The sequence below is a fragment of the Mustela nigripes genome, chromosome 14 (genome assembly GCF_022355385.1).
Source record: "Mustela nigripes isolate SB6536 chromosome 14, MUSNIG.SB6536, whole genome shotgun sequence".
Classification (NCBI taxonomy): Eukaryota; Metazoa; Chordata; class Mammalia; order Carnivora; family Mustelidae; genus Mustela; species Mustela nigripes.
This window is the reverse complement of record NC_081570.1, coordinates 18,160,212-18,174,798: the sequence shown is the minus strand read 5'-3', so window position 1 is coordinate 18,174,798 and position 14,587 is coordinate 18,160,212.

The following is a 14,587-nucleotide window of genomic DNA, read 5'->3' as shown; positions in this document are numbered from 1 at the left end:
TTTTTGTTTGTTTTTTTAACAAATTGAAGATTTGTGGCAACGCCGCCTGGAGCAAGGCTATCGGCACCATTTTTTTCCAGAAGCATTTGCTCATGTCTCTGTGTCACATTTTGGTAATTCTCACAGTATTTCCAAGTTTTTCATTATTATTTTATTTGTTATGGTGATCAGTGGTCAGTGGTTTCTTCTTTTTTTTTTTTTTTAAGATTTTATTTATTTGACACACAGAGATCACAAGTAGGCAGAGAGGCAGGCAGAGAAAGAGAGAGGAGAAAGCAGGCCCCCTGCAGAGCAGAGAGCCCAATGCGGTGCTCGATCCCAGCACCCTGGGATCAGGACCTGAGCTGAATGCAGAGGCTTTAACCCACTGAGCCACCCAGGCGCCCGGTCAGTGATTTCTTGAGACGGAATCTACTCCTGGTGAAGATGGTGTGTAGATTGTTGAAATGACAACAAAGGATTTCAAATAGTACAGAAACTGAGTTGATAAAGAAGGGGCAGATTTGAGAGGATTGACTCCAATTTCAAAGGTTGTTCTCTTGTGGGTAACATGCTATCAAACAGCGTTGCATGTTCCAGAGAAATCATTGGGGGAAGATGTGTCAGTCCATCAATGTGACAAATTTGATTGTTGTCTTATTTTAAGAAATTGCCCCAGGGGCATCTGGATGGCTCAGTCAGTTAAACGTCTGTCTTCAGCTCAGGTCACGATCTCAGGGTCCTGGGATTGGGTCCGACGTGGGGCTCCCTGCTTAGCAGGGAGTTGGCTTCTCCCTCTCCCTCTGCTTCCCCACTCTTTCTCTCTCTCTCTCAAATAAATAAAATCTCAACAACAACAAAAAAGAAATTGCGCCAGCGATCGAAGCGTGATCACCCACCACACTGATCTGTCAGCAGCCATCAACATTGAGGCGAGACCCTCCCCCAGCAAAAAGGTTACAACTTGTTGAAAACTCAGATGATTTACATTTTTTAGCAATAAAATATTTTTAATGAAGTATGTAACATTTTTTAGACATATTGCCATTGCGCTCTTAGGAGACCACAATACAGTGTAAACATAACTTTTATATGCACTGGGAATCCAAAAAATTCGTTTGACTTCCTTTATTGTGATATTTGTTCTATTTCTGTGGTCTGGAACCAAACCTGCACTATACCCGAGGTGTGCCAGTATTACTAATAACGGGTTATATTTGTATTTAGGGTTAAGGGGAGAAAATCCTGTCTAGGGCCACTAGGAATATTGGGGGAGTCGTGCTTCAGACAGTTGGTGCCCCCCTCCTGCTTTATGGCTGGCGTGGGCGGCCATCCCTCTGTCATCCCTCTGGGGCAGGTGGGTGGGTCAGGCTCCTGCAACGGGGCCCTGTCCCCGGGTACTTCCTGACACCTCTGTGCTGGCACTCAAGATCCGGGTTGCAAGGGTTATTGGATTATTATTATTGCTTATTGGATTTGGGCATGGACCACCTGGCCTTTTGAATCTGAGCATGCCCAGCTGTGGATGTACACATTTCTGATTGTGGGTGGATACATGGGGAGCTGGATATAGCTCAGGAAACAGCTGCAGGTGTGGTCCGCCTCTGGCTGGAGCACCTAAATGCTTTAGCACCCAGGTGTGTTCAGCCTTATGGTCACTCATGCTTAAAGGCTTGAGGCTAAGTCAGAGATCCACAGGCTAAGGGATTGGAGGGTTGTGGTTCTGTTTGTGTCTGTGCAACCCTGGGCAAGTCACTTAACCTCTCTGGGCCCTGGTCTCCTCACCATCAAAGTCACTGGGCAGAGGAAATGGATTGCTGAGTCGCTTCCATGGCTGACATTCTGGGATTCTGTTTGGCCTCTGGTGGGCCATGCTAATAGCTGGAGCCCCAGGGAGATGTGGGAGTGTTCCTGAACAGAATTACATCTATCCCGATGGACAGATCCTGATGGGAGTTGGGGGAGGGACAGGAGGACCCCAGCTGTGCTGACAGTCAAACCTTTTAATCTTGGCTCTTTGGGGTGGTGTAGGGGTGGGGACGGGGCAGGACTCTGGATGAATTCAGGCGATTGTGATCCCCAGAACGTTGATTCTGTTTTTTAAAAGAATTGGAATTTCAGAGCTCAGGTTTGGACTTCACTGAATGGTACCCACAAGGAGTGACTGTAGGATTGTGAGCAGGTTCCCTTCCTCGCTTGGGCCTTGCCCCTCATCTGTTCAGAGAAGGGCTGGAATTCTAAGTCTCCTAGGGTCTCCCCAAGCTTGGCTTCCCACAGGCCTTACATGTGACACTGACCAGACCACTGCAGTTGCAGTCAAGGCTGCCATCTTCCGAGAGGGGGCGATGTGCCAGGCACCCAGTGCCTGCCTGGCCTCGGGGTCCAACATCCAGACACGGAGACTGAAGTGCAGAGAGGTCAAACCCCTCGTTGAGGTTGCCTGGCTCGTTGGAGGCAGAACATGGGCTCGAAACCTGGTTTCCCGTCCCTGGAGCCCATGCTCTCTCCTGCTTTGCTGCTCCGTGTCCTGTCCCCAAGCCTTCACCCGATCTGGGCACTTCTTCTCTCCCTCCTCATTCCCCTTCACCTCCTCCGGCTTGCCTCTGTCTTCCCCTGCAGGTCTGCCCCACTCTCCGAGCCCAGATCTGCCAGTGTCTCCAGTGTCCACTTAGCTGGGAGGATGCTCTGTCCCACAGTGCTCGCTCCGCCTGCCCAGCGGCAGCCCTGCCCACTGCGGGGCCTTTCTGGCTTGCAACCAGCTGCTAGAGAGAAACCCTGAGCTCGATTTTTCTGACCACCCCGATGGCCACCGTTACCTCCACTTAATAAATTGCATGGGAGCAATGGGTGGTCGACGGCCGAGGCCTGCGTGGGCCGAGCTGGAAATTAAAAGCAGTGGCCAGGAGTGGGTTTGAATGCAGCAACAGGAACCATGAATATTTTACAAGAAACCGGAATTATTAATGTTTCAATAAAAAACAAAACCCCAATGTCCATGTGAAGATTACATGTGACTTCAAGCCTTCAGAAAACCGCTGTGGTCCTCCTCCACACTCTCTTAAACCACTCAGCAGAGCTTCGCTTAAACCATCCCCATCTCGCCAACCCTCAACCCACCAGCTCTAAATGGTGGCGGGGAGGGCTGCATCCGCCCAGCCACCCCTGGTAATTAGCACGGCCCCCACCTTCCTTCGGAGCTACGGGCGACCAGAGAAATATTTCTGGAAGACTATTTACGAACTTCCCCATAATCATCAATCATATGGTGAAGAAGGAATGGAGCAAGATTTCTTACCTCAAGGAGCCTCTAATGCAAAAAAGCTATTTACTGGGCACGGACGGGGGCTGGGATTCTGATGCCATTACTATAGAAAACATAATAGCATCAATAATTAAGTATAAATTGGATTTAATATTTTATGCTGGCGACATGTAATTTACACTCTAGCAGAGAAATCAAAGGTCATGTCTGAAATAAATGAGTGTGGGGTCGAGCCTCCAGTGGAATTAGCGCTTTTCCCCTCCTGGTATCTGGAACCAATGACAAAGAGCAGGAGAGGCGCGCTGCGCCGTGGGGAATGTGGGAAGGGTTGGGGTCTGGGAGCCTTAGGGAGACGCTGGCCTCCGGAGTGCCGAGGGCCAAAGAGTGTGGCTCTCTAAAAGAGGCCTCAGGCCTCCCTGGGGTGGGCGGATGCTTCTGGATGCTCTGGGAGGGGGCACTGGAGTGCCGGTGTTGGAGAGGTCAAATGCAGAGGCAAGTCTGCCCCTGAGACAGATGGGCAAGGTGGGTTGTATCACTGAAGGCCTGGCAGGGTCCTGAGGGGAGACTGAAGCCCAGAGAGGGGAAAGGGTTTCCCCAGAGCCACACAATGGCTCAGTGATAGGACCGCAAGAGGACCCTAGCCTCCTGACTCCCGGTGTTTGTCAGAACTGCTCTGACCACTGGGACGGGGGACCCTGGCCTCAGACCTCTGGGTGTGTGTGTGTGCTTCTCTGCTGGAGACACTGACCCTGGCCTGGACTGGTGCCTGGCTCTGTCCCCTGTGGTTCTCAGAGCTGTTTGGTCATGACCAGTGGGGTGAGGCAGGGAGGCTTGGTCTCTGAGGTGGGGGTTGGGGCTCAGGTGGGAATTGTGGTGAAGACTTGGGGGATGGATAGGCGAGTACACCCCCTTGCAAGGGGGGCTGAAGATCTGGGTCGCTGTTTGGCCTTAACAAGCCAAGCATGTGTGCTCATGCAACCCTTTCGTAGCTTCCCGCTACCCCAGGAGAAAACCTGGGGTCCTCTTTCTGCCTTACAAAGCCCTGCACCATCTTCCTCTCTGTTTCCTGTCTCACTCCCGCGTGCACCCTGATCTCCAGCTACACCAGATCCAGCAGTGCCCCGTGGGCTGTGCTGCTCTCCCTCCAGCCCCTTCCCCTGGCCCTTTCCTCTGCCCGGGACACCATTGCCTGGGTGGACACCTCACGACTCCCCTCCCTGGTCTCTGCCCAGGACACTTGCCTAAGCAGCCCATGTTTCACCTTCTTCCCTTCGGCTCATCAACACCGCTGTTTTATCAACTCACAGGCTTGTGGGAGGTTTCCCGTCCCTAGGACGTCAGCCCGGGAACCTCATTTGGTTGTCACTCGCTTCTACACTGCCTGGAGCAGGGCTTGGGTCCCAGAATGTGCTCATTTGGTGTTTGTTGACTAAAAGAATAATAAGAGACTTGGGTTCACTCCAAGTCATTAAAAAAAAATATTTTGTTTATTGGACAGAGATTACAAGTAGGCAGAGAGGCAGGCAGAGAGAGGAAGGGAAGCAGGCTCCCTGCTGAGCAGACAGCCCGATGTGGGGCTCGATCCCAGGACCCTGAGATCATGACCTGAGCCAAAGGCAGAAGCTTTAACCCACTGAGCCATGCAGGTGCCCCCCAAGTCATTTTTAAAAAAGATTTTATTTGTTCAATTGACAGGGAGAGAGTGTGCCCATGCGAGGTGAGAGGGCGGAGGGTGAAGCAGACTCCCCACTGAGCAGGGAGTCCGACGTGGGGCCTGAACCCAGGACCCTGAGATCATGACCTGAGCTGAAGACTGATGCTTAACTGACTGAGCCACCTGGGCACCCCTCCAAGTTGTCTTTCATGTCTTTGCACACCCATCCCCTCTGCCAGGGAAGTCCGATTCGCCCTCCTGATTGCCCCCAAGCTCCCTAACCCCTGAAGCGAGTCAGGTGCTTCCTCAGCACCCTACAGGACCATAGTCTAGGACTATTCTTGGGGTGTACAGTGTCTGTTTTCTTGTCTGTGCCCCTGCCCATGCTCTGGTGTCTGAGGCTAGTGCAGACCTGCATGCCGCAGGAGCCCACTTAGTGAGTGCTGGGTCTGTGCATGGATGTTTGGGGCCCCAGACATGAGGCATGCTGGTGGGGCCTCTCGGCATGAGAAGCAGAGGCAAGTGGGGAGGGTTCTGGTCCAAACTGACCTCTAGGTTATGGGGGTTTCTAGAATGGGCTAAGACTGGCTCAGGAGGTGGCTCCAGCCAAGAGGCAGAGGTGGGGACCAGGAAGCAGATCCCTCCCTCCTGAACTGTACCCTCGCGCCGACTCAAGTGCACAGGTTGGGCTGGGAGCTGTGAGGGGCCCGGGAGAGGGGTTGTGTGAGCTGTGTTCTGGCAGATTGGATGGGATGGGCCATGCTGTGGACTGAGTGTTTGCTACCCCCTAAGTTCGTGTGTCCCCAAAGATGACCTTATCAGTAGGGGAGGCTTGGGGAGGTGCTGAAGTATGGGGGGGGGGCTCCAACACATGGGATTAGTGCCTTTACTAGAGATGCTCCCAGAGAGAGCCTCATCCCTGTCACCGTGTGAGCACATAGCAGGAAGATACCAGCTGGGAATCAGGAAGAGGGCCTTCTCCGGAACGCAAGCGTTTGAGCACCTTGATCTTGGACTTCCAGCCTCTAGAACAGTGGGAGAGAAATTTCTGTTATAAGCCACTCAGTCTGTGGAATTTTGTTATAGCTGCTGAACAGGCCAAGGCAAACCACAGAGCCTTTCCATTGGAAATGCCCACTTGGCTGTGACCTGGGGATAGGGGTCGGTCGTCTTTGGGGAACATCTGATGTTTATTGAGGGCCAGATACTACTAGGGATTTTTTCAAGTATTCTCTCATTTAAACTCCACATAGCCCCTTAAGGCTGATACTGTCATTCTCCCCCCTTGTACAGAGGAGGAAATGGAGGCACAGGGAAACTAGCGGCTTTGCCCAAGCTCACACACAGCTGCTCTGTGGTAGAGTCTGGCGTTAAACTAGGCTGACTGACTCTGTGGAGTCTGGACTCCAAACACTATTGGCCTACCTGATGGCTGAGGTTTGCCCCCGAATGTCACCCTGGGGTGGGGTTGGGGGTGGGTGTTCGGACTGTGTCCTTGTTAAAGAGTAGCTCAAATGGAGGAGCCAGTGGGGTGGGCTTTAAATGCTGAGGGAACCTGGAATAAGGGGAGCACATGCCCCTCCCCCAGCCCTCGGGGGACAGGGCGGCCTCTTTCTTGGCACCTCCCCACCCTCCCTGCCCACGAATGTAGACTAGACCAAGAATTAGCCGCCTACTCTCTGTGTGAGTTCAGACAGGTCATTTTCTCTCTCTGGGCACCAGGGACCTCGTCTGAGGTGGCGGATGTAAGCTCTCAAGCACGCTTCCAGCTTTATCAGCCCGGGATGCCGTGAGCCTGGCTGTGACCTTCCTGCCCTCCCTCGGGCTCCTGCAGGCGCTCCCGCCAGCCGCAGCCAGTGAGAAGCCCCAGGGTGCAGGGATGTGTTGGTGTCGCCCATGCGGGTCAGCCTTGTGGGCCCAGAGCACGGTGGGCAGACACTGAACTTGGAGGGGTGACTAGAAGAGCACAGCCTGGTGGTAGATGTTTGTGGAAGCAAATTAACTGGGAGGTGGGGAGGGGAGTGTCTGCCCCCGGATCTCCAACCGGCGCATTTGGCCGGGGCCGCTTGGCCAGGCTGCGCACTTCTGTGTGGTGGAGGTTTGCGTGCCTGGGAAGAAGGCTCGATCCTGAGAGGGTGGGAACAGTCTGGCCAGGGGACACCGAAGCTGAGTTCACTGCCCCGAGGTCCCTGATCTTGTCTGGAGGCCAAACCACTGGCCAGGCCGCGAACAAGCTGTCAGACTGGCATCGGTCACTGGACTTCCTCCTCTTAAAGCAGACACCAGCAGATCCTCTCTGCTGGGCCCAGCGCCTGCCTGCTCCCCACCCCCGCCCCGTTCAGAATGATCCTGTTCCACACGTGGAGAATCTGGGGCATAGAGAGGTACAGAAAACTTCCCCAAGAAACACAGCTAATGAGAGGCAGTTGGGATGGGTCCTAGGCCTAGGTGCTCTCCATGGACCACTCTGCTCCTTTCCTCAGCCCACAGCAGGAGAGAAAGAGGAGGTGGTCTAGGGAGGGAACGCCACTCAGATCTGCCCCAAATCCTGGCCCTCCCCACACTGGCTGTGCAGCCTTGAACAAGTTAGTCAACCTCTCCGAACGCCTGTTTCCTCATCTGCAGAATAAGGCTGAGGATCTCTAGCTGGCGGGAATGTCCTGAGATCACAGGAATGCATGTCAGATGTTGGCATGGGGTAGATACTTGGGGTGGGGGTGGGGGGCAGGGCCTTTGTACTGTCTGAACTGGTTGGAGTGGCTTGCCTTTGTGTGACAGGGGCCTGGGTCAGCAGGGGACAGAAGAGAGAGAGGGACACTCTGTGGCAGGCCCTCCTCCCCTCTGCAAGGGTGGTCTGAAGGAAACTACTTGCTACATGTTCTGGTTATCTCTTTCCGCCAGAAACACTGTGCCATACTCAGTGACTTAAAACAGTGACATTTTGGGGGACACCTGGGTGGCTCAGTCGGTTAAGCCCCTGCCTTCAGCTCAGATCATGATCCCGGGGTCTTGGGATGGAGTCCCACATCGGGCTCCTTGTCCAGTGGGAAGCCTGCTTTTCTCTCTGCCTCTGCCTGCCACTCTGCCTGCTTGTGCTCTCTCTCTGACAAATAAATAAGTAAAATCTTAAAAAAACCCAAAACAGTGGCATTTTTTGGTGACATCTCTGTTCTGAGCATTCACTGGGCTCAGCCAGGTCATTCTCGCTCAGGTTTCTCCTGTGGCTGTGGGCAGAGTGTGCTGTGGTAGGAGTCATCCTGAAAGCTTCCTCAGTGTCAGGCCTGATGGCTGAGGCTGGGGTCCTAGGATCTCAGCGGGGTGGGGGGGTGGGCTGTGGGCTGGATGGCCCCCATGTGCTCTGTGTGGCTTGGGCTCCCTCAGAGAGGAGCCTGGGCTCCAAGAGGGAGTATCTCATGGTTGGGGGCAGGGAGGGCAATCAATGGCAGCTGTGTTGCCCTACATGACCTAGCATCCGAAGTCACGTAGTGTCCCTTCCACGATCACCTCAGGTCCAACCTAAGCCAGGGTGGAAACATACAGGGTGGAAAGAGCATGTGGGCTGGAAATGATCAGGGTGGCCGCGTTTGGAAAATTCAGTCTGTCACACTGCATGGGTTCTGTGGCCCTGGAAAGTTCACATAAAAGGAGCTTTGATGTTCCATTTGGTTTTTCTCGCACATCTGGGAGATCCGTGTTTACCAAATTGCTTTTCTTCATTGACGACCATAGCAAGTGATGGTCCAGACCGGCCTGAAGTAAGATGATCATTGCTGGCTTTGAGGGCTGGGGGTAAATTGAGGCTCTAGCACCTTGCATGACTGGGACAGAGAAGGTGTTTGATAAGCTCTGGCTGACAGGATCTCGGAGCATCTAATACAAATAGGCCAGCGTTCCTGGGAGTGTAGAAGATGTATGTCCACGCAGGGGGACCCTAGACCGGCCGCCACCAGCATGGAGAGGTCAGAGGTCTTCCGTGGGTCACACAGCATGCCACCTGGAAAAGTAGGAGCAGAACCCAGGTCTCCTGTTGTCTGGCTTAGGGATTCTGCCAGGCACCAGGGGGCCCATGGATCTACAGAAGCAGTTTCCAGGGAGCACAGGTTTAAGAGGCTAAGCTTCTGAGAAGTAACTCTGACAAGGGGGAGAGACCCTCCTTCCATGAATACATCCCTGCGCCAGTAGGGTAGGAGTTGGGGGGGATGTGGCATTGGCCCTCCTTCCATTGAGAGGCACCTGTGTTCCCTTCCTTGATTCTGGCTAGGCCTGTGACTCAGGCCCTTAGAATCACCTATAATTGAAGGCCAGAGTCCCCCTTAATCTCTTTTGAAGGCTTTGACCAGCCATATAATTGAAGCCTCTGACCACCATTGGGGCTCAGGAAGGAGAAGGGCTAAGACCCTGAAAGTGTCATTTCCCAAAGGGTGTTCCCTGAACCCTAGGCCCTCAGTATACTGATGTTTTTTAAAATAAAGGAAGGGTTCTGTCATCAAATAAGTCTGGGAAATGAATCACATAAAATCAAACTCTACTACAGGACTTCTCAGAGCATTTATTAGCCTTGTAACTTTAAGAGGGAACTGGCATTTGCAGTGCTTCCCAAGCTTCCTTGACTAGTGAAACCCCGCCCCCCTTTTTAATTTTCTATGAAGGATCTTGAGAGACTGATATTTCCTAGAACACATTTTGGGAAACCGCGTTCTAGAGCAACTTGGATATTGAGGGGGATAATTTTTTTGAAAAAGATTTTATTATTTGAAAGAGAGAGAGACAGCACAGGTGGCAGGGGGAGGGGCAGAGGGAGAAGCAGGAGAGGGAGAAGCAGCTCAGGGTAGGACCCTGGGGTCATGACCTGAGCTGAAGGCAGATGCTTCACAGAATGAACACCCAGGTGCCCCAAGGGTAATTTTTATTTTTTTAAAAATTAAAAAAAAATTTTTTTTCAAAGATTACACTTATTCATTTGCCAGAGAGAAAGAGAGCACAACCAGGGGGAGCACCAGGCAGAGGAAGAAGCAGGAGCCCCACCGAGCAGGGAGCCTGACACGGGACTCAATCCCAGGACTCTGGGACCACCACCCGAATTGAAGGCAGATGCTCAACCAACTGAGCCACCCAGGCATCCCTGGAAGGTAATTTGTAAATAGCAAAAAGAAATCAGCAAAGATTGTGGCAGATCAGGCGTTATCCAGGACACTGCTTGGGGAACAAGGGTCCCCAGGGGTGCCTCACCGATACTGTCTGTCCCTGCAGTAGAGCCCAGATGGACAGCCTTACGGTGTCTCAGGCCTCAGAGAGACATTGCAGGGCTCGATCTGGAGCAGGACCCTGTGACCAAGAAGGGTTGATTTACCCAGTAAGGACTCCTTCTCTGCTTCCTGCTTAGGGGTACCAAGAATCCCTGGGGCCCTGGACCTTGGGGAGCAGGAGAAGCAGGCCCTGGGCCTGGGCTGTGGTGGCTCTTCCCCCAGCCTGGCCTGCAGGCTAATGTCGCCTTAATGCTGTGGTCAGGTGGCCACGTGGCTGGGCTCCTTGGACGAGCAGGGCTGCGTAATAGACAGCCCAGACCCGCCCGCTGACGGCTCCATTAAATGTGGTCGATTTTTTTTTTTTTTCTTCTGGTACTCGGTGTTTTAAGCTGAGTGTCTCTGGGCAGGCATTCAAAGCCCAGTTCCAGAGCTAATCTCAGAGGCAGGGATGGAGCAGGCCCGGCTGCATTAAACAGCTAAATCTGGCGCAGGGTGGGCGGAGCTCACTTGAGGAAAGAATAGCATCACTGTGGTCTTGGGCATGGGCCATCGGGCTGGCTGCTCTCCCTGTCCTTCAGCCTGTCAGAGGGAGTTGCTGGGCAGGGTTTGTGTGCTAGGGAGGGGTCCCAGGTGAAGACGTTGAATATGGGGCCTCCTTGCTTTTGCTGTGTGTCCTCTAGGCAGTTGTTGACCCTCTCTGTGCATTGGTTTTCCTACTAGGATTCCCTCCTTTCTAAGCTTTCCTGCAGGATGGGATTCAGGAGGTTTGGGGAACTGCATAGTCTCTACAGTTGAAAGATACCAGGATATGTTGTGGTCGGGAAGTTTCAAGTCTCCTGAGGTCTGAGAAAAAAGTCCAGGCCAGCCTGTAAGGCATAGGGACCAAGCAAAGTTTGGAGAGGGGGGTGGGCGGTCTAGGGAGGCAGTGGTCATAGTATATCAAAGAGGAGGGCCAGGAGAGACCTAAACGCTGGGGCCGGATGCCTTTTGGTATCACATCTGAGCTCCCCTCTTTCTGGGATTAGGACCCCAGAGTGGGGTAGGCTAGAAGCTCACCTGTGTGGTAGGTAAGGGAGAGAAGCAGAGCAAATGTCAGGACAGAGTAAGGGGCAGACATCTGTTGCTGAGCCTGGGTAAGGAGCGGGGCCACAGAATTCCCCTCATCCTAGGCCAGAGCCTGAGAAGTCAATGAACTTTCTGAGAAGCCATTGGACTCCAGCTGAGTGGAGGGCATGGGGCTGAGAGCAGGGCAGGCCTGATGGCAGATCCCACCACACAAGAGCCAGAAAAGCCCTCAGAGGTAAAATTCAGTTCCTTGATGGGGGAACTGAGGCTCAGGGAGGGAGAGAAGTTTGCCAAAGTTCACATGGTAGCAGAGCTGAGACTGGAAGCCAGGTCTCTAATGCCCTGTTACATCCATTCTCTGCTGGATGTGGAGCTCTTGGGTGCACGCCTTGCTCCTCTCCACACCCCTGCCTGGCTGCCTGCCCTCGGCCCCTAGCCTCCAGGCCATCAGGGGTTCTGTCTTTCTGGGTCCCTGGATGGGTGACATCTTCATTACCCAAGGTGGGGCAGGGCTGGCTAGAGGCTTGGAAATGAGACTGACTGTTCAGGTGATTGAATTTCTAATCCTGTCTTGGCCACCAGCCTGCCTAGTGGCCTCAGTCCTCAATCTGAGTCTTGGTGTTGGCGTGTGTAGAATGGGAATGATTGGCCTGACATGGGGGATCCTTTCAGGAAGGACTTGGATTCTCTGCAGTGCTGCAGGGGCATGTCCTGCCTGTTTCCCATCCCTGTCTGGTGTCACCCCATGTCCTCTCCAGGTCCCACCTCTCAGAGTCATTGTGAATCCTTCTTAATCCTGTGAGTACCCATACAGAACTACACCCTTTAAGGCATTGAGTGCCTCCTGTATGCCCTGCTGCCACTTGCTGGGCTCTTGCCATCAAGGAACCAGTGGTTTAGCTGGGGAGACTGAGAGGGCAAGACATGTGCCCAATAGTGAGGGGTTGTGAAACTTGTGTTCTGCTGCTATGACAATGACCTCTGTCTTACTGGCTTTATACAACCCAACTCTATTATCTTACAATTCCATAGGTCAGAGGTTTCACTGGGCTAAGATCAAGGTGTAGGCCTGACTCCATTCCTTCTGGAGGCTTTAGGGGAGAATATTTCTCCTTACTTTTTTTCCAGCTTCTGGAGGCGACCTGTATTCCTTGGCTTGTGATCTCCTTACTCTGCATTTGAAGCCATCAGCCTGGCATCTTCCGATCTCTCTCTTTGGCTCTGCACTCCTGCCTCCCTCATGCCGATGGGCCCAGAGTCATCATGAGGGATGTCCAGCATCCAGCATGCTCTTGCATGTTGAGTTCTTAGCCTAATCATCCCTACGACGTCCCTTTCCACATCAGAGATTTGGGTGATCATGACCTGGGCATTTTGGGGAACCATTATTCTGCCTACTCCAGATGTCAAGAAAGGCCCTGCTTGTAAAACTACCCAACAGCAGAGAAACCCTGCCCAGGCCTTTCTTGGAATCAGTCATAGGTTCAAATCCCAGTTCTTCCATCCATGAGCTGCAAAGCCATGGTACGCAAACCTGCCAAGTGCTTTGAGCCTCAGTTTCCTCATCTGTAAATCAAGGATCATGATACCCACCTTTCAGGCTTACAGTGAACGTTCAAGGCACAATGGATGGGAGGCAGACCACAGTACCCAGTCCAGAGTAGCTACTCAGTAAATGATCACATGTGACTTAATTTTTAGATGGCATATAACATACCTTCTGGCTCTGGGTGGACAGCAGGGGATGGGCAAGGAAAGGGCATAGGTGAAGCTTAGGTTCCCCCTTGTCTACTGTACAGTATCATCCTGGGGATGGGAACATGGGTAGGGAGGGCTCACGATGCTTATAGACACTGAGCTGTCAGGCCTAGCTCCTTTTGTCGCCATCTGACCCTTTCATTCATGCTGCTATTATTGGCTGAACTCCTACTGAGCTAGAGATAACCGTGGTGAGTAAGACAGACACATGCACTCCCAAGAAGCTTATGTGTCGGTTATATAATAATTCCAGCTTGCTTAATGTTAGGAAGGACATAAATGGGGTAATGTGGGAGAGAATGGTGGGATGGTCAAAGGGGTTTCTCTACTGTGATAGTTAAGCTGGGAAAAGCCAGGCCTGGGAGGAGCTGAGTTGAAGCATTGACCTGGGCTTAGGGAACAGCATGTACAAAGGCCCTATGGTGAGAAAGAGCTTGCAAATTCAGAAGCCAGTGTGGGTGAAACCAGAGTGAAAGTAGGAGAAGGATTGAAGGGAAGGTAGGAGGGAGGCTGGGCCAATCTGGCAGGAATTGGGATTTTATTCTAAGGATGAGGGTGGAGGGTTTAAAACAGGTGAATATGATAATCTGATTTATGTTTTTATACTTCCCTTGATCTGCCTAATTTTTTTTAAAATATTTTATTTATTTATTTGAGACAGAGACAGTGAGAGAGAGCATGAGCGAGGAGAAGGTCATAGAGAGAAGCAGACTCCCCATGGAGCTGGGAGCCTGATGCGGGACTCGATCCCAGGAATCCAGGATCATGACCTGAGCCGAAGGCAGTCGTCCAACCAACTGAGCCACCCGGGCGTCCCTTGATCTGCCTAATTGAAAATAGATTGATGCAAGGTGTGGGATGGGAGTAAGTTGTATGATTGTTCTCAGTTATTCATTTCTTTCCATGGGAGGGTCATACGGTTCCCACCTCATTGACATCAGGTTTGATCACATGACTTACTTTGGCCAATGAAACGTGAGTCGAACTGCCATGTGCCACTTTTGGGCAGAAGTTTAAGGCATTGTGTAACTTGCAATGTTTCATTTCCTGTCTCTAAGACAACTTTGTCGTATTCTACAAGGAGGTGGCTTCATCTGTGCAGTTTACAAGAGAAGATGACATGGATCAGAGTTGTATTTGACCAGCAGTGGACTGGCAGTGTGGCTGAAAAGTACATCTCTGTTCCTGCAAGCCACAGGGGCACGGAGATTATTTGTTACTGCAGCACTGCCTAACCTGGCCTGACTGATACAGGCACAAAGAGGAGAACTGGAGAAACCACCAGGAAGACAGACTGGTCAAGGTGAGAGGTGAGGTGGCTGGTCCAGTGAGGAGATAGAAAAGCGAGACCTTCCTATCAAGTCTGCAAAGTGTTTCCACTTGCTAGGAGGTTAGCCCTGGCTGGGATTCAAGGAGGGACAACCTGACTGAGAGTGCTATTCTTTCTCTGTCTTAGGGTCCGCAGGAACCACCAAGCTTATTTTTTCAGGTGCAAGGGCCTTTCTTGGTTTTCTGATTCCCCTGGGCTTTCTCTGTCACCCAGAGGCGCTAGCTATTCAACGTCACATCCATGTGGCTTGTCTTGCATAAAGACATGGGCATCTTGGGACACCTGGATGGTTC